Source organism: Dipteris shenzhenensis, chromosome 13, assembly GCF_047967505.1.
Source record: "Dipteris shenzhenensis isolate YYH24624 ecotype China chromosome 13, Dip_SZ_1.0, whole genome shotgun sequence".
Lineage (NCBI taxonomy): Eukaryota > Viridiplantae > Streptophyta > Polypodiopsida > Gleicheniales > Dipteridaceae > Dipteris > Dipteris shenzhenensis.
Window position 1 is genome coordinate 16917706 of NC_141608.1, and position 21737 is coordinate 16939442.

Here is a 21737-nt window from a genome sequence, read left to right on the forward strand (position 1 = left end):
CTTGAAGTACTTCCAATCAGCTTTGTCTGCCCAGCTGGGTTTAGCCAACCCCTTTGTAATGGAAGTACGCATGGTTAATCTGCGATGCTTTAGGACCAAACCCATGCGCTCGAGCATATAATTGTTATTAAACTCCACATTTGGCGGATTAGGATATCTTTGTTTTAACTCATCGATCACCGCCTGGTTCTTTTGGGCATCTTGATACCGCCAATCGATATTTATGCCGTCTCTTGAAGTGATGACTCATCAACCGCCTCATGGCGGCCATCACTGCTTTGCCCTTTTTGTCTTCTATTATCTCTCCGCGGCAGATTTGATTTGATAGGAGAGATCCCCTGATGAGTAAGGGGGACTGACGGTAGCAGAGTCTGAAGGAGTGGAAGCTGCGCGACCGCTTCCGGATCGAGGAGTAGCTGTGGAAGTAGGAGAGGGAAAGGGACCTGACTGATACTGTGTCTCCGGGCCAAGTGGAGACCTAAAGGAGCGTGAGTGTGCTGACGCGTCTACATCTCCTGAGTCAGCACAACATGAGCCGCCCATCCTACTCTTCCTTCCCTTGCGAGAGGCATGCGCAGGTGATGATCCCGCGGTCGAAGGGGCACGAGGGGATGGCTGGGCAGTACGTCCACCCGTCAGTGTAGGGGAAGGAATTGCGGAGGTTCTTTGAGAGAGCAGAAAGAAGAATCTCGCTGCCTCCTCATCGCTCATCTGCGCTACAAACTCGTCGGGAGTCCCAACAAAGCCATGCGCGGCTAGCAAAGGAGTCCCCTGAGGGGTAGTCGCAGTGCTACGTGGAAGAGGGGTCGGACCAGGGGTAGTCACAGTGCTAGGACCGAGAGGAGTCGCCAGGGGTAGTCCTCAGGGTAGTGGCCTGAGAGGAATCAAAGTCCTCTGGAGCATATAGATCGTGAGCTCTCCTCCTGTGAGGCTGTCCGTACTCGTCCGATGAGCGACGTGATCCCATGTCTAACATAGACACAAACACGAAAACAGAAAACAAAAAACAAACATGAGCATTCTCATAGGCATAGGCATAGGCAAGAAGAAAGAAGAGGGAAAGGAAAGAAGAGGGAAAGGAAAGAGGGAAAGAAGAGGGAAAGATAAGAGGGAAAGAAGATGTAAAGGAAAGAAAAGAATGAGAATGAGGAAATAGAGAATGAGAGAAGGGGGAAATAGAGAAGGGGAAAGAGATGAGGGAAAATAGAGAAGGAGAGAAGGGGGAAATGAGAGAAGGGGGAAATAGAGTGGGAAATAGAGAATGAGCTTATGCAGAAATAGAGAATGAGCTTATGCTTCTCTCATTCTCTATTTCCGCATAAGCTCACGCATAAGCATGAGCTTATGCGGAAACTTAAGCATAAGCTCATGCACATGCATGAGCATAAGCATGAGCTTATGCTTAAGCATAGGCATCGGAAATAGAGAAGGAGCTTATGCATAAAATAGAGAATGAGTTTCCGCATGCTTATGCTCATGCGGAAAAAGAGAAGGAGCTTATGCGGAAATAGAGAATGAGAGAAGCTTATGCTCATCTCATTCTCTATTTCTGCATAAGCTCCTTCTCTTTTTCCGCATGAGCTTATGCTTATGCTCATGGGTGAGCATGAGCTTATGCTCATGTTTCCGCATATGCGGAAATAGAGAAGGAGAGAAGCATAAGCTTCTCTCATTCTCTATTTCCGCATATGCTCACGCAAAAGAGAAAGAGAAAGAGCTTATGCGGAAAAAGAGAAAGAGCTTATGCGGAAACTCATAAACTATTTCCGCATAAGCTCCTTCTCTTTTTTTGCATGAGCTTATGCTTATGCTCATGGGTGAGCATGAGCTTATGCTCATGTTTCCGCATATGCGGAAATAGAGAAGGAGAGAAGCATAAGCTTCTCTCATTCTCTATTTTCGCATATGCTCACGCAAAAGAGAAAGAGAAAGAGCTTATGCGGAAAAAGAGAAAGAGCTTATGCGGAAACTCATGAACTATTTCCGCATAAGCTCCTTCTCTTTTTCCGCATGAGCTTATGCTTATGCTCATGGGTGAGCATGAGCTTATGCTCATGTTTCCGCATATGCGGAAATAGAGAAGGAGAGAAGCATAATTCTCTATTTCTGCATATGCTCACGCAAAAGAGAAAGAGAAAGAGCTTATGCGGAAAAAGAGAAAGAGCTTATGCGGAAACTCATTCTCTATTTCCGCATAAGCTCCTTCTCTTTTTCCGCATGAGCTTATGCTTATGCTCATGGGTGAGCATAAGCTTCTCTCATTCTCTATTTCTGCATAAGCATAAGCATAAGCTCATACTTATGCTCATGCGGAAAAAGCGCATGAGCTTATGCGGAAAGAGAGAAGAAGCTTATGCGGAAAAATAGAATGAGAGAAGCATAAGCTTCTCTCATTCTCTATTTCTGCATAAGCTTATGCGGAAACTTACGCATAAGCTCATGCTCATGCATGAGCATAAGCATGAGCTGATGTTTATGCTTATGCTTAAGCATAAGCATAAGCATAAGCTCATGCTTATGCTCATGCGGATATAGAGAAGGAGCTTATGCGGAAAGAGAGAAGGAGCTCATGCGGAAAGAGAGAAGGAGCTTATGCTCATGCGGAAATAGAGAAGGAGCTTATGCGGAAAAAGAGAATGAGAGAAGCATAAGCTTCTCTCATTCTCTATTTCCGCATAAGCTTATGAGGAAACTTACGCATAAGCTCATGCTCATGCGGATATAGAGAAGGAGCTTATGCGGAAAAAGAGAATGAGAGAAGCATAAGCTTCTCTCATTCTCTATTTCCGCATAAGCTTATGCGGAAACTTGCGCATAAGCTCATGCTCATGCATGAGCATAAGCATGAGCTTATGCTTAAGCATAAGCATAAGCATAAGCTCATGCTTATGCTCATGTGGAAATAGAGAAGGAGCTTATGCGGAAAGAGAGAAGGAGCTTATGCGGAAAAAGAGAATGAGAGAAGCATAAGCTTCTCTCATTCTCTATTTCCGCATAAGCTTATGCGGAAACTTGCGCATAAGCTCATGCTCATGCGGAAAAAGCGCATGAGCTTATGCAGAAAGAGAGAAGGAGCTTATGCGGAAAAAGAGAATGAGAGAAGCATAAGCTTCTCTCATTCTCTATTTCCGCATAAGCTTATGCGGAAACTTACGCATAAGCTCATGCTCATGCATGAGCATAAGCATGAGCTTATGCTTATGCTTATGCTTAAGCATAAGCATAAGCATAAGCTCATGCTTATGCTCATGCGGATATAGAGAAGGAGCTTATGCGGAAAGAGAGAAGGAGCTCATGTGGAAAGAGAGAAGGAGCTTATGCTCATGCGGAAATAGAGAAGGAGCTTATGCGGAAAAAGAGAATGAGAGAAGCATAAGCTTCTCTCATTCTCTATTTCTGCATAAGCTTATGCGGAAACTTACGCATAAGCTCATGCTCATGCATGAGCATAAGCATGAGCTTATGCTTATGCTTATGCTTAAGCATAAGCATCAGCATAAGCTCATGCTTATGCTCATGCGGATATAGAGAAGGAGCTTATGCGGAAAAAGAGAATGAGAGAAGCATAAGCTTCTCTCATTCTCTATTTCCGCATAAGCTTATGCGGAAACTTGCGCATAAGCTCATGCTCATGCATGAGCATAAGCATGAGCTTATGCTTATGCTTAAGCATAAGCTCATGCTTATGCTTAAGCATAAGCTCATGCGGAAAAAGCGCATGAGCTTATGTGGAAATAGAGAAGGAGCTTATGCGGAAAAAGAGAATGAGAGAAGCATAAGCTTCTCTCATTCTCTATTTCCGCATAAGCTTATGCGGAAACTTACGCATAAGCTCATGCTCATGCATGAGCATAAGCATGAGTTTATGCTCATGTTTATGCTTAAGCATAAGCATAAGCATAAGCATAAGCTCATGCTTATGGTCATGCGGAAAAAGAGCTTATGCGAATGAGAGAAGGGGGAAATAGAGAAGGGGGAATGAGAGAAGCATAAGCATAAGAGAATAAGAGGGAAAGGAAATAAAGAATAAGGGGGAAAGGAAAGAGAGAAGGGAAAAGAGAGAGGGGGAAAGAGAGAATAAGAGAAGAGGGAAAAAAGAGAAGGGGGAAAAATGAGAAAAAGAGAAGGGGGAAGAGAGGGTTCCTACGCCCATCACTGCAGCTAGCGCTTAGGGCGCTAGCTGCAGGCCAATGCAAATAACAAAAAGCTTAAATGGAAAGAAGAGGAAGCACTTACCTGTAAAAGTATGTCCCGCTCGGTGTAGTGGACTGGGCCCACAAAAGAGAGAGTATGTCCCGCTCGGTGTAGTGGACTGGCCCTACAAAAGAGAGAAAACAACCCATTTTTTCAAATAAGATGTTAGTGGAAAGAGGAGATCACAAAAGCAACTTTGAGCATATGTCTCCTTCTGTTATGCTTATGCTCATGCTTATGCATAAGAGGAGGAGACATATGCTCATGCTTATGCTTATGCATGAGAATAAGAGAAGGAGACATGTGCTCATGCATAAGCATGAGCATATATCTCTTTTTCGCTCTTTCCTTTCCCTCTTCTTCTCTCTTTCTTTCCCTCTTTCCCCTTTTGCAATCTCTCTTTCATTTCCCTCTTCTTCTCTCTTCTCGTCTTTCCCCCCCTCTTTTTCCTCTTTCCTTTCCCTCTTCTTCTCTCTTTCTTTCCCTCTTTCCCCTTTTCCAATCTCTCTTTCATTTCCCTCTTCTTCTCTCTTCTCGTCTTTCCCCCGCTCTTTTCCCTCTTTCATGCTCATGTTCTTATGTTGTTGCATAAGGATAAGCATGAGTATATGTCTCCTTCTCTTATGCTTATGATTATTCTTATGCATAAGACGTGAAAAGATGACATGATGAGTACATAGCCTTAAGGAAACACCTTTTGGGTTCAAGGACAAGAAAAACCATGTCTAGCATATGGACATGCTAGCAACATGTAGTGGTTTTGAAAGAGGACAACTTAGGCTACCAATCTAGGTTAGGATTCAATAACATGATCTTTCAGATCACACCTGTCAATCAATTACGTTGTTAGTTTCGACAACTGTCAATTGTGACCTATTGTCTTGTACATACCTTGAGGATGCAAGCTTTTTTTCTAGTCTCCACACATGTTTTCTTTTGCATGCACCCTATTCTATCTCAAAAGTCTTATGCATAAGCATAAGCATAAGCATAAGAGAAGGAGACATATGCTCATGCTTATGCTTATGCATGAGCATAAGAGAAGGAGACATATGCTCATGCTTATGCTTATGCATGAGCATATGTCTCTTTTTCCGTCTTTCCTTTCTCTCTTGTTCTCTCTTTCTTTCCCTCTTTCCCCTTTCTTTCCTTTCCCTCTTCTTCTCTCTTCTCCTCTTTTCCCCCCTCTTTTCTCTCCTCTTTTCCCTCCTCTTTTCCTCCTCTTCTCTTCTTTTCCCTCCTCTTCTCCTCTTTTCCCTCCTCTTTTCCTCTTCTTCCTCTTCTTTCCCTCTTCTTCTCTCTTCTTTCCCTCTTTCCTTTCCCTCTTCTTCTCTCTTTCCCCTCTTCCAATCTCTTTTCCTTTCTCTCTTCCTCCTCTTCTCCTCTTCTTTCTCTTTTCCCTCTTCTCTCCTCTTCTTTCCCTCTTCTTTCCCTCTTCTTCTCTCTTCTTTCCCTTTCCTTTCCCTCTTTTTCTCTCTTTCCCTCTTCTTTCTCTTCTTTCCCTCTTCTTTTCCCTCTTCTTCCTCTTTTCCTCTTCTTCTGTCTTTCCCCTCTTCCAATCTCTTTTCCTTTCCCTCTTCTTCCTCTTTTCCTCTTCTTCCTCTTTCCTTTCCCACTTCTTCTCTCTTTCCCCTCTTCTAATCTCTTTTCCTTTCCCTCTTCTTCCTCTTTTCCTTTGCCTATGCCTATGCCTATGCCTATGCTTATGTTTGTTTTTTGTTTTTTGTTTTCGTGTTTGTGTCTATGTTAGACATGGGATCATGTTGCACACCCGACGAGTACAGACAGCCTCGTAGGAGGAGACATCACGATCTATATGCTCCAGAGGACTTTGATTCCTCTCAAGCGACACCTAAGGGGACTCTCCGACCTAGCACTGCGACTACCCCTGGTCTGACTCCTCTCGGACGTAGCACTATGACTACCCCTCGAGGAACTCCTTTGCTAGTTGTGCATGGCTTTGTCAGAAGTCTCGACGAGTTGTACTGTAGATGACTGATGAGGAGGTAGCGAGATTCTTCTCTTTGCTATCTCAGAGGACCTCAGCAATTCCCTCCCCTATACCGACGGCTGGACCTACTGCCCAGCCATCCCCTCATGCCCCTTCGATCGAGGGGTCATCAACTACGCATGCCTCTCGTAAGGGAAGGAAGAGTAGGAGGGGCCGCTTATGTTGTGCTGACTTGGGAGATGTAGACGAGTCAGCACACTCACATCCCTATAGGTTTCCACTTGGTCTAGAGACATAGTATCAGTCATGTCCCTTGCCCTCTCCTACTCCCACTGCTACTCCTCTCTCCGGAGGCACTCGCACAGCTTCCACTCCTAACTCTGCTACCATCAGTCCTTGTTACTCAATCAAGGATCTCTCCTATCAAATCACGGTTGTCAAAGAGATAATAGAAGATACAAAGGGCAAAGGAGTGATGGCCACCATGAGGTAGTTGATGAGCCATCACTTCAAGAGTGGCATTACTACTGATTGGCAGTATCAAGATGACCAAAAGAAACAGGAGGTCATCAATGAATTAAAACAAAAATACCCTAACCCGCCAAATCAGGAGTTTAATGAGAATAATATGCAAGAGCGCATGGGTTTGGTCTTGAAGCATCGTAGATCAATCTTGCATACTTCTATTACAAAGGGGATGGCTAAACCCAGCTGGGCAGACAAAGCTGATTGGAAGTTCTTCAAGAAGCATAATAGGGACCATCCGGAAATGTTCGAGGGTCAGAGGAGGGCTGCGAAGAGATGGCTAGACATCATAGGTACTTCACACTTTGGTGCAGCTGGATGGTTGGTGTTCAAGGCAACCGTGGTAAGTCTAATTCTTCTCATTTAATGTATTGTTCTATTTGTTTTACTACATATTACATACACTTTATCTAACTCTAACTTTCATAAATTGGATCCATAGCAAGCTGCGATGGGTCGTCTTCCTACAGATGCAGAGACGCGATGCGCATTTTGCATAGGAACAAAGCCGTGGTTTATTGAGCAAGAGGCAATGGGAGCGACGGACGATTGGGTTGAGGTGGCTGCTCGAATAGTATAAGTCTACTCCTACTTGTAATCTCACTTTTTAAATTGTTTTATTCTTTAAGTTCCAATCTAATTTTCAATTTATATGGTTCACTCTTAAGATCAAAGCTCAAGTGTCCCATCATCGGAGGCGAGCGATCACCAAGGCCAAGGATCAAACGCATGTGACAAGGATCAGGGAGAAGGTGTAGCTCACGAGGACCAAGGATTAGGCCAACAAGATGAGGACGAGGACGAGGATGACGAGGACGATTCGAATGAGTAGTAGTAGTAGTAGTAGCAGCAGTTTGCATACACTTCGCCATGTATGTCATTTTGTATATCCGCTCGTTTGAGCAATTTTGTATCACCCTTTTCTAAAGGGTAATTTTGTAACAAAAAATGTTCTATATGTTCGACATGTATATGCTTTTGTTGCTCGATCATTTCATTTGAGCGATTTTATGTCACCCTTTTTGCAAGGGAAATTTTGTAATAAAAAACTTTTCTTTGTAATTACAAAAAAAAAAAAGCATTAGTGGGGCAAAACAGGGCTTGCTATGGCCCTGTTTAGCCCCACTAATGCTTTTTCTTTTACTTCTGTTAATCCTCGCTATATAGTGATGTTTACCAGTGTCGCTATATAGCGATGATTATCAGTGTCGTTATATAGCGACGTTTGTCAACGTCACCATATAGGTATCTTTATAGCGATTGTTGTTTTCCGACGCTTTTAACGACTTTAATAACGACATTTGCACTCGTTTTAAAAGAAAAATTAATGTAAAAAGCGTCGGTATTTTCGTCAAAAAAGGGCCTATGCCTTGTAATGCTATCATGTATTGTATCTATGACAATTTGTCTATGACAGCCCGCATACCTGAGTGTAAGTGTTAATTTCAATTATCATAGTGCTCGCTAGCTTAAAAATAATATCTTGCCTGAGTAAACTCTTAGAGATGTTCTGAAGTTGGTTGGATGCTGGGTAGGTAGTTCTTGTCAGCATAATTGTTTTCTGACATCTCTGATTTCTTAGCTAGTAGGCATTCTGTAGTTACTATTGTTAGTTTTATGATATACTATGCTTGTCTTTCTCATGTACTTACCTGACATTCCTTTTGAGTTACACATTGTTAGCGCATTCCCCTGGCTATGGCACAATGAAATATGTTCACATACATCCCCTTTAGAATCTAGTTAACATACTTCTACCATGTATTGTATCTAGAATTGATTGCATATTTGTGAGCCTCATCACTAGGGGAAGAAACAAGAGGATGCATTTTGTGTTTAGTTTAGTTTAAATACACTGCCCTAGTTTGCCAATAAGCCACCCTGTATGGGCCAACCAAATTGCAAACCGAGACTTTAGAAATAGCTTGGGCTAGTTGGTTTAGAAACAATTTGTCTGCCTAGTTGTGTAGGTTGGATAGAAGGTAGGCCGAGACCTAATATTCATTTTTAAAATATGTTCTGGAAATCTACTGCATGTAAGAAAACATAAAATGGGTGTCTAAATGATTGGTTTTTCTCCTTTGTGTGTATGTGTGTGCATGTGTGGCTAAGGGTATGTTAGAGCTATATATAGCTTGCACTAACTCAGCCTAGTCCTCAACTATATAAATGCCTATGATCTATGAATAGAATAACTTCCTTGGGAGCAACTCTTGTGTCCATCTCTCTCCTCTTTCTCTTCCTCTCAACACTACTCTTATGTTCGTCTCTCTCCTTTTTCTCTTCCACTTAACATGGTATCATAGCTTGGCTACACTCCATCGTGACTGTGAGGAGAAAGGGGTATGTTTTTCGCCAATCTGGCAACACGATCATTCACAAAATGTTCTTTCTGATCATTTCAACTACTTGATCACTAGGTTTTGAGTTGATATGCAAAAGTTATCAAAGATGCATCGCAAATCAGTGCTGAGGTCATGAGATTCATGAAAACGGCCTGTGATGGCTTGTTTGAAGCATATGCACTGCTTATTTTGACTGGTTGGGTGACTATATTTTGATTTTAGTTAAGAAAGTTATAGTTATTCTTTTTTGCTACCTGCTCTCACAATAAACTGGTAGAAGAGTGTTTGGAGAGGGAGATGAACACCCATAACTAGAGAGAACTTGATCTAGGACATGATGATGGAAAAGGTTCATACTTTCATAGAATCAATAATATTTGAAGCAAAAGAAAAAATATACTTAATGATAAGAAGCTTCCTGATACGGTGTGGCCCTCTGGCTTTCAGTCTCCACTAGTTGATCACATCATCTTGCACTTAGTATTTTCATTCCCTTGGATTTAACACACTGGCATATCATGCTTTTACATTCCCACATGGAGAAATAAGATGCTCAATCACATAAAGCAAACTTCTTTAGCTATACAACTCCACAAAAATTTAGATGAAGAGGAGACCCAACACCCACCAGTCATATCCATAAAACCAAGAGCACAGGATCATTGTTGTAAGCATAGTCAATCTTTAAGGATCAAGATCTTATCTAATCGATGCCAAGTAGAGTCTCAATCTTGTCATTAAGAGTAAGGTAGTCCAATCTACATGCTTTTGTAGTGATAATTATATACGTTCAACAGACTAGAAAGTTGATTGAGAAAATCACTTGGACAAAAGGTTATCTACCATATGAAAGTAATTTCTAATTTCTATTAGGTCATTAGTGAAAACAAGAGTTTAGCACTTCAGCACTTTTGGTTTCATGTTGCTTTTCAAAAGTAAAAGCTAATGATGCTTCGCATATATTAAGCTGGTTTTTATTTAGTGCATCCTTTACTAACCAACTTCTTATTTAGTTCATTGCTTGCGGAGTCTTTGTGTAAGTGTTTTGCTACTCAACATTCATAGAACATTCTTCAACCAAAGAGCACTATCAATATCTATACTCACGTGTCTCACAAAACTTGATTGTTTTTTAGCAATTACTATGACATACATCTGTGTTAGAGCTTTTCCTTGCCTATTTGTATAGAGATAAACCAACTTTATTTAATGTTGTATATGATTGGAAACCATGATATCATTGTAGTTTAGTACAATGCTTTATTCTTGATATTCCACTTGAAAGGTTATGTTATTTGTATTCCACTAGATTCATATTCTTGGTGTTTTATTCGCAATGATAATACATGTATTATATTATTTTTTGCTAGCAAGTGTATCTATAGCTTCAAGTTACCATGAATCTCGGTTAAAGAGACTTGCAAAATATTCTATATCAAGCTTTACTTTGAACATGAGCTAATTGATTCAAAGGAGCTTCCAAACTATTTTGTATTGTTTTGAAGGCTAGATTTTCTTAGATTATCTTATCATTTACTTTTGATTTCCTAAATGTTTTATGTAATTTTGAAGGTGAGAGTTACTTTCGATTATCTTATGATTTTGAAAGCATGTAAGCATGCCTAAAGGCCATCCATTGTATCTAAACTGGAGTAGGGTAAAGATCATGTAGGTGTACTTGATATGAAAAAGAAAATGTCGATCTAATGTTTCTTTCTCTCTTATAAGCTTAGATCTTGCTTGATTTTCTCATCATGTATTCAACACTAGCTTCACTTTCATAAGTTGGTCCATTCTATGGAAGAAAAGTACTTGCCGAATGTTTCACATTGTTAACATGCTAACATCTTTTCTTTCAATGTTTCTTTTCTATTTAGCTTTGATATCATTACTTCTTGGATACGTTACTTCACATATGCAAAGGTTCTTCTCACATGTTTTCTTGTTGTTTTCAAGGCACTCATTTATTTCCAAGGTAAGCTCATATGTCCTCTTTCATCACACTCAGTTGTGTCTCCGAGTACATGCAAGTTTGCACAGGAGCCTAGATGAGTACTCATTCGGACGTGTCATATGGCTAACTACTTGAGTACTCATCTGGACGTGGTACTTAGATTATTACTAACTCCTCATTTGGATGTCACACATATTTACTCATCTGGATGTGGTACATGGATTATTACTGAGTCCTCGTTTGGATGTGACACAATGGAGAAATTCAATAAGTTTTGTATCCTCAATAGCCCTGAGATGCAGAAGTGGATTGAGAGATATGAAGTGGCCAAAGCAGAAAGAATAAATGCAAGGACGAGATTCAGAGTAATGTACAGGCGATCACAACCATATCCACGAGATCTGGCTCTTCTCCCTACTCACATGTCACTTGATTGGCTACAACTAGCTATACGTAAAGCCGAACGTGATGGAGAGACAATAAACGAGCGCGAGCGGGAGTTATCATCTGGATGTATGGTGCATGTAAGTTTCTTATCTCTTGATGTAATTAAGTAATTATTTGTGGCAATATATGCTATAAAATAGGTGCATCTTCATTGTTTTAATGATGCTCTTTTACAGTACAAAAAGTACAGTGCATTATGGTCATATGGACGACATTTTCGCGTAGAACGCATCGATTCAAAGAGAGTCACGTATGATTGTGGAGTCATGGCTAGCTTCACACAAGATAGCCGAGCAAGTGCTTCGGATACCAATCTTCTCTCCTCACAGTTGGATTATTGTGGAACCATACGCGACATCTATGAAATTGATTTCAGACGATTTACTATTTTCATTCTTGATGTAAAATGGTTTAGAACTACTTACAACGGTCCCCATGCGACTGTGAGAAAAGATGGTAGCGGTCTCTTTGCAATAGACTCCACCAAACATTGGACCGATGAAAGTGATACTTTTGTTCTTCCCGAGCACTGTGAGTAGGTGCATACTAATGATTTAATTAGTCGAAGCTTTCGTTTTTTAAGTCCATTGATATATATATAATTGATGACATTTGGCACGTGATTTTTCATCTTCAATATAGGTGGTTTTTCATCCAGATCGTTCTGATCCAAGATGGTGGTACGTGATCCAAGTTGCACCACAAAGTAAACAGATTTTTGAAGATCGAGATGTGGATATGGAGATGCCACTACCAATGCCAGATCCAATTGATGAATCTAGCGAAGAAGATGTAGATCACCATATGAGGCAAGAGGAAGATGCGCATAATGACATCGCACGGGAGGAGGATGGAGATCACGATATTGACGAGGAAGACAACAATCGTCAAGATCAATCACCACACTTAAGCTTAATTGAAGAAGATGATCAAATACTTTTAGGTGAACGTACGATGCTAGAGTACAATGATGATATAGGAGATCAACTCGGTATAGAGTTGGAGATAGACTTGCTTGGCGCCTTAGACTTGGCTCAAGATGAAACACTTGATGTAAATGCTCTTATTTAATTTGATTTTTCTCATCTCAAACTTGGACATGAATATATGTGCTTCAAAGGCTTGATGTACATGCTCTCATTTTTTAATTCTCTATGAGCTCAAACATGTATGAAAATTTAAAAAATTTTGTCATTGGAAGAAAATAAATTTTAAGGCTTTAAAAAAAAAAAAACCTCTCTGTAAAACATCGCTATAATATATTGTCTCAGTGTCGCTATATAGCGACCTTTAAAAGTCGCTATATAGAGACGATTTACGACACCCGATTTTTATACCGACGATTAACGCTAAGCGGGTGCTAATCGTCGACGTCGCAATAGGATGCGTGTGTAGTAGTGGAAAGAGAGAAGAGGAGGGAAAGAGAAAAGAGGAGTGGGAAAGAGATTGAAAGAGGGAAGGAGAAGGAGAAGGAGAAGGAAAGGAGGGAAAGAAGAGGGGAAAGAGAGAAGAAGATGTGGAAGAGGGGGGAAAAGGAGAAAGAGGGAAAAAGAGACATATGCTCATGCTTATGCATGAGCATACGTCTACTTCTTCTATGCTCATGCATAAGCATAAGCATAAGCATAAGCATGAGCATATGTCTTCGTCTCTTATGCTTATGCTTATGCTTATGCTTATGCATAAGACTCCTTATGCATAAGCATAAGCATAAGCATAAGAGACGGAGACATATGCTCATGCTTATGCTTATGCATGAGCATAAGAACATGAGCATGAAAGAGGGAAAAGAGGGGAAAAGAGGAGAAGAGAGAATAAGAGGGAAAGGAAAGAGAGATTGGAAAAGGGGAAAGAGGGAAAGAAAGAGAGAAGAAGAGGGAAAGTAAAGAGGGAAAAAGAGACATATGCTCATGCTTATGCATGAGCATATGTCTACTTCTCTTATGCTCATGCATAAGCATATGTCTTCTTCTCTTATGCTCATGCTTATGCTTATGCATAAGGGAGTCTTATGCATAAGCATAAGGATAAGAGACGGAGACATATGCTCATGCTTATGCTTATGCATGAGATTAAGAACATGAGCATGAAAGAGGAAAAAGAGGGGGAAAAAGAGGAGAAGAGAGAAGAAGAGGGAAAGGAAAGAGAGATTGGAAAAAGGGAAAAAGAGGGAAAGAAAGAGAGAAGAAGAGGGAAAGTAAAGAGAAGGAGACATATGCTCATGCTTATGCATGAGCATATGTCTACTTCTCTTATGCTCATGCATAAGCATAAGCATGAGCATATGTCTTCTTCTCTTATGCTCATGCTTATGCTTATGCATAAGAGGAGTTCCTACACCCTTCACTGCAGGTAGCGCACTGCAGGTAGTGCTTAAAGCGCTAGCTACAAGCCAATCCAAATAACAAAAATAACAAATGGAAAAAAGAGGAAGCACTTACCTAGAATAATATGTCCCACTCGGTGTTGTGGACTGGCCCTACAAAAGAGAGGAAACATACAATTTTTCAAATAAGATGTTAGAGGAAGGAGGAGATTACAGAAGCAACTTCTTGAAAAGAGGAGATTGAGGAGACAAGGAGAAAGAGAAGGAAGATAAATACAAAAAAGACTAGAAGAGGTGAGTGTTCTTTCTTTCTTGAAATCTCGTTTTTTGTTTCAATCCTTTGAAATCAAGCATGAAAACTAGTTTACAGGTTTAGCAATACAAGGAGAAGCACTCACAAAACGAAATCTAACAAAAAACCTACCTACATTATTGAAAGAGACTCACCTTTTGAAAAACTTCCTTTCAAGAAACCAAAGAAAGAGAAGGGTGGAGAGGGAGCACAAGAGCTAGTAGAGAGGTGAGGAGTGGAGAATAGAGTGGGAGGTCATCGGAAATAGGTGGGAGGTCATCGGAAATAGGTGGGAGGAGAGATTGCCTTGCTTACTTGCAAGATTAGAGAGTGCTAAAGAAAGTGCCACGCATCACGTCGGGTTTCGGTTTTAACCCACAGCTCACTATATAGCGATGCTTTTCCGTCGCTATGTAGCGACTTTTTTAATTAAAAGCATCGCTATATAGCGACAGAACAGAGCAAAACATCACTATATAGCGATGCTTTAAGACACTTTATGTTCTTAGTTAAAAAAGAAGCTCATAGATGCTATTTTATAACTGTTAATATATTTTCTTACAACTTATGTTGTGATTTTATAAGTGTAGATGGAAGGGACGAGTGGAAGCTTGACCAATGATGCGCCAATGCTCGGGAGCACAAAGTGGCTTACGGAGAGGTTATACTGTCATTACACTCATTGCAAGCGAGAAGTACGACAACATCAACGTCGTATTATCATGCACCACTTGCGGATGTATGGGGAGGAGCCCAAACGAGTACCCACCGTTGGTGTTGCACATGTTGATGGATTATCAATAAGTCAAAGCTATTTAATTTTGTGGTTAATATTGGATACCAGGAAATACAAGATCTTATATTTACATGAAATCTTAAACCAGGATGAGGAGGCTGACAAGGATATGCATATACCTTCACACTTTGAGCAAGACTATAGTCTCCTGGATAATGATGAGGGTATGGTCAACATGATGGATTCTATTTTTAGGGGCACTACATCCCATGTACATGTGATGTCAGAGTTTGAGGTCAAAATGCGAGAGTTGCAATCAACACAATTGTACAAGGGTGCTAGGATGTCTAAACTACGTGCTTGTCTCTCAATCAATCTTGAATCTGTAAGTAGAGTATGGGTGGTCAGATACAAGTGTCTCGGCCTTAATGAGGTTAGCTCTTGCATTAATTTGACTCATTATTTGGATATTGTTTGTTTTGAGAATCATCATGTATGGATTAGTGTATACCGAATCATCATTGTTCGAAGCATATGTATGTTTGAATTGTGATAGGTTGCTCTAGAAGATGTTGCCTACACCAAATACCATGCCCGCATCAAGAGATGAAGTGAAAAAGATGCTAACAACGTTGGGTATGAATTATGATACCATTAAAGCTTGCCGTAATGATTGTATTCTCTTTCGTCATGAGCATGGAGATTTGGCTAGTTGTCCAAAGTGTGGGGAACAATGATATAGAGATGACTTGCAGGGTAAGCGGATACCGGTAAAGGCCTTGAGACACTTTCCCATCATTGCAAGAATACAACACATGTTTCGATGCAAATCCATACCGGAGTTGATGACATGGCATGCATCTCATTGGTCCACTGATGACACATTGAGGATTGAAGCAGATTGTGCAGCTTGGAAGCACATAGACAATCAGTGGCTGGACTTTGCAAGGAAGCCATGCAACTTACATCTTGGGCTCGCCATGGACGGCATGAATCCTTTCAGGTTACCCTCGATATCTTTGTCGACATGGCCCATAGTCATGGTGAATTACAATATCCCACCATGGCTAACAATAAAAACGGGACACCTCATGCTTGCACTACTTGTGCCAGGAAAGTACAAGGCAAAAAATATGGACGTGTACATGGCACCTTTGATAGAGGAGTTACAAATATTATGGAGAGGAGTGCAGGTCTTTGATATTCCCAGAGCTCCTAGACATACAGATGATATTTTGGTCAGGGGTATCTTGATGTGGACCATGCATGACTACCCAGCATATGGAGAGTGTGTAGGTACATGGTTGTGTCTCTACATGTATAATATAGGATTATGCTTTTATGACTCTCTTTCGCATGCATGTCTTATACTAACACATTCATGCACGCATGCAGGACATGTTACAAGTGGGTACCATGCTTGTCCTGTTTGTGGATTGGGTTTGAAATCGCTTGCCCGCCACTCCAAACATATGATGAAAAATGTTTATGAAGGTCATGCTCGATACCTTCCGCACAACCATCTCGCATGTGGAGGTTAGCTTGATCCACCACCATCATATTTGAAGGCAAGTGATTGGATTCAAGCTTGGAGGGTGAATGGAGAGGAGCCTCCTCTTGGTATGAAGAGGCTATCGATCTTTCACGAGCTTTCTTATTGGGGTTAGTTACAAATCAATCATCTCTTGGATCCCATGCATATCTTCAAGAATGTGGGGGCTACTATTTGGGCACACTTGGTTGGTTCCAAAGACTCGAGAGGAGTGCGAGAAGACTTGTGTGCTATGAATAGGATGTCTCATTTGTGGCCTCAAGTGCATGCTTCGAGAGAATTTGTCCTCCTGAAAGCAACGTGGATCCTCTCTACGAGGGAGGAGGCAACGGTCAAGGCAGACATTGCCTCTTTTTAAACACTGACAAGGTACATGCATTGCTTAAAAGGAGCATTTTCAAAGGACAATAAGCTTAGGGGCTCAAGTCCCATGATTAGCACAAGGTCTTACAGGTATTCTAAGTAGAATTAGTGTACCAGTAATCGTGATGCGTTAGCATAATTATGATTATGTTATATCGTTGACATGACTTCTTTCTTGCTTTGATAGTTCATCCTTCCAATTACAATAAAAGGGTGCTTACAAGAAGATGTTAGAAATGCTATATTCAAGATCTGTGGTATTGTGAGGTATGCTTACTATCAATTCGCATTATCTATTTTCTTCATGGACATGTGAAATAGGTGGATATCTCAAATATCTTACATATGCATGGACATGTGAAATAGGTGGATATCTCAAAAAGAGATCTCTATATCGAGCATCGAGAAGGCTAGGGTGGAATCCATCGAAGCCGTATGCTTGCTTGAGAAGCACTTTCCCTCGAGCATTATGGCAACTCAAGTCCACTTGCTTGTGCACATAGTTGATGAGGTGGCTATTGCAGGTACTGTTCATAGTCGATGGATGTTATTTCTCGAGCAGTTTATGAAAACTTTGAAGGGGTTTGTAAGACAAAGAGCAGGACCAGAAGCAAGCATGGCAGAGGGATGGCTTGTGCAAGAGTCATTAGTGTATATCATAGAGTTTCTTGCATCCACGGATCTCGATATGCCGCAAGCTTGGCATAACAAGGATGATGATTGCATCGTTGGCGAGGTTCCCCAAGGAAAAGGGATTGAAAGAAAGATGAGTGAAGATCAAATGGAGAAATTCAATAAGTTTTGTATCCTCAATAGCCCTGAGATGCAGAAGTGGATTCAGAGATATGAAGTCGCCAAAGCAGAAAGAATAAATGCAAGGACGGGATTCAAAGTAATGTATGGCGATCGCAACCATATCCACAGGATCTGGCTCTTCTCCCCACTCACATGTCACTTGATTGGCTACAACTGGCTCTACGTAAAGTTGAACGCAATGGAGAGACAATAAACGAGCGTGAGCGAGAGTTATCATCTAGATGTATGGTGCATGTAAGTTTCTTACCTCTTGACATAATTAAGTAATTATTTGTGGCAATATACGCTATAAAATAGATGCATCTTCATTGTTTTAATGATGCTCTTTCACAATACAAAAAGTATAGTGCATTATGGTCATATGGACGACATTTTTGCATGGAACACATCAATTTAAAGAGAGTCACGTATGATTGTGGAGTCATGGCTAACTTCACTCAAGATAGCCGAGCATATGCTTCAGATACCAATCTTCTCTCCTCACACTTGGATTATTGTGGAACCATACACGAAATCTATGAAGTTGATTTCAAACGATTTAGTATTTTCATTCTTGATGTAAAATGGTTTAGAACTATTTACAATGGTCCCCATATAATAGTGAGAAAAGATAGTAGCGGTTTTTTTGCAATAGACTCCACCAAACATTGGACGGATGAAAGTGATACTTTTGTTTTTCTCGAGCACTGTGAGCAGGTGCATACTAATGATTTAATTAATTGAAGCTTTCGTTTTTAAAAATCCATTGATACATGTACTTGAACATAATTTCCTATATATAATTGATGACATTTGGCACCCATCTTCAATATAGGTGGTTTTTCATCCGGATCGTTCTGATCCAAGATGGTGGTACGTGATCCAAGTTGCACCACGAAGTAAGCAAATTTTTGAAGATAGAGATGTGGATATGGAGATGCCACTACAAATGCCGGATCCAATTGATCCCGATGAATCTAGCGAAGAAGATGAAGATCACAATATGAGCCAAGAGGAAGATGCGCATAATGACATCACACATGAGGAAGATGGAGATCACGATATTGAGGAAGAAGACAACTATCATCAAGAATCACCACACTTTATTGAAGGAGATGATCAAGTACTTTTAGATGAACGTATGATGCTAGATTACGATGATGGTATAGGAGATCAACTCGGTATAGAGTTGGAGATAGACTTGTTTGGTGCCTTAGATTTGGCTCAAGATGAAACAGTTGATGTAAACGCTCTTAATTGATTTTTTTCATCTCAAACTTGGACATGAATATATGAGCTTCAAAGGCTTGATGTACATGCTCTCATATCTTTATTCTCTATGAGATCATACATGTATGAAAATTTAAAAAAATGTCATTGGAAAAAACTAACTTTTAAGGCCTATATGAGTAAAAAACCTCTCTGGAAAACGTCGCTATAAAATAGTATATCAGTGTCGCTATATAGCGACTTTTGAAATAGTCGCTATACAGTGACATTTGCCTAACGTCGCTATATAGCGATGCTTTATGGGATGCGCTTTTCATACCAACAATCAGCACCTCGCATGCGCCAAATGTCGATATGTAAACGTCGTAATAGGATCCGTGTGTAATAGTGAGGTCTTGCTAGACCAACGATTTGTTCCTTCTTTGTCGATTAGCTTATTGATGACTTATGGTATATATTTACTTATTGGTTCAAGCAAGGCATACTTTTATTTCACCCTTTATGTGGTGAGGTATACTTATATGTCTTTCATGATGAATACCTATGGCTGACTTATTGAGTACTCGTTTGACCGTGGCATCTATGGATTACTTATTGCATACTCGTTTGAAGGTGGCAAGGTTCAATGTCTTTCAAATGATAATATTTATGAACACATATGATTAATTCTTGAGTACTCATTTGGACGTGGGATATGGCTAACTACTTAAGTGACAAAATATGAAGAGGGGAGAGGAGAAGAGTGGAGATGAGGAGAGAGGGCACAACTAGAGAGAACACCACAAATGACTAACTGTACACTAGAATTAGTTGAAAAAATAGAATATATACAAACCCTTTTAGGGTTAGGGTTAGGGGATCTAACCCTTTCCTTTATAGCACTCTATAAGGTTACTGCTATGCACATATGATCACGTGATGGTGCTATGCACACATGATCACGTGATGTTGAGCGTGAACTCTCAACACCTTCCCTCAAGATCAACATCATGAAGTAGGCCTTCCCTCAAGATGATGATTCTGGGGAATCGAAGAAGGACTGAGCATTACATTCCATCACACCCCTTTAATGGGAATGTCCTTCCTCTGCATCAAACCAAGAGCTAGTTGGTGTTTCTCGAATAGCTCTTTATCGAGTGGTTTGGTAAAGATGTTTGCAACATTTTCTTTACTATCACAATGCTGCAGTGTGATGTCACCAAGTAACACTCTTTCTCTGATGAAGTGCTCTCTGACATCAATGTGCTTTGTCCTGGAGTGATATACTGGATTTTTGGCCAATGCTTGAGCCGATTGATTATCATAGTATATTGTTGTTGGCTTTGACTCATCAAAGTCTGACAATAGTCTTCTGAGCCATATAGCCTCACATGCACCTGTATTGAGTGCTCTATATTCTGCTCCAGTCGAAGACAAAGAAACAGTTGGTTGTTTGTTTGACAACCATGATATAGCACCTTGACCAAGGAAAAATGCATATTCCTGTGTCGATCTCCTGGTCTCATGATCTCCAGCATAGTCACTGTCACAGTATCCATGCAACCGTGGATGACTTCCTCTGTATTCTATCCCAAACTGTCTTGTACCTCTGATGTATCTCAAGACTCTTTTGGCTGCATTCTAGAGACTATTTTGGATTTGCCATAAACTGTGCTAGTGAGCTTACTGCATAACAAATATCTGGCCGTGTGATTGTCAGATATATAAGAGATCCAATGAGTTGCCTGTAGTATCTGTCATTGACTGTAGGCTTTTTTGAATCTTTAGTAAGTTTCAAACTCTGTTCCATGGGAGTGGCTACAATCTTGCAATCTGCCATATGAAACTTCTTCAGGAGACTGTCAACATATTTGAGCTGACTCATGAATGTGCTATCTGAATCTCTCCAGAACTCAATTCCAAGACAATAGTGCATAAGTCCAAGATCTTTCATGTCAAACTCTGCAGATAAGTCTTGTTTTAATTTTCTGATGAAGCTATCCTTGCTTCCTGTCACAATCAGATCATCTACGTACAAAAGTGCAATAGTAATGTCTTCCCCTTGAACTTTGTAGTAGAGAGTATGATCTGCATTGGACTTCATGTATCCCAGATCAGCAAAATACTTGTCAATTCTGTTGTACCAACTTCTGGGTGCTTGCTTTAAGCCATAGAGACTTTTCTTGAGATGGCAAACCTTGTTCTCCTTTCCTGGTTCAACATAACCGGCTGGTTGTTGCATGTAGACTTCCTCATCTAGATAACCATTGAGAAATGCATTCTTGACATCGAGTTGATACACATTCCATTTGCTGAGTGTCGCTAGTGATATCAAGAACCGTATGGAATCCATCTTTGCTACTGGAGCATAAGTCTCATCATAATCTTGACCATATTGTTGTGCAAATCCTTTTGCAACTAATCTGGCTTTGTATCTCTGAATACTGCCATCTGGATTGTACTTCACTTTGTATACCCATTTGTTGGCTATGGCCTTTTTTCCTGGTGGAAGGTCACATAATTCCCGTGTTATTTTTATACAAAGCGTCCATTTCTTCATTCATAGTAGTTTGCCATTCTGCCTTATCTATTGCATCTTCGAAGTACACTGGCTCTTCTGTAGCCATGATGGTAGTCATAAGAGCATAGTTGGTGGTTTCCACCTGAATTGCTTTGCCTTTCTGACCATATGTTAATCTGGCTGGTGGTCTGTTTCCCTAGTAGACCGTCTGAGCTGCTGTGGCGTTGCTTGGGGTGTTGCTGGCAATTCTTGCTCTTCTTCATCAACCTGTTCTATAGATGACTGTGAAGTCGAAGCTTCTATCTCCTGTGTAGGTGAGGTTTTACATTCTAATTCCTCATCGAAGATTACATCTCTGGAGATAATGACTTTGCGGTTGATGGGATCATACAATCTGTATGCTTTGCTTTCTTCACTGTAGCCAACCATGATGCATTTGCGTGACTTCGCATCTAATTTCCTGCGATGATCATCATGTATGTGGGCATATGCTATGCAACCAAATATGCAGAGATGCCCAATGCGTG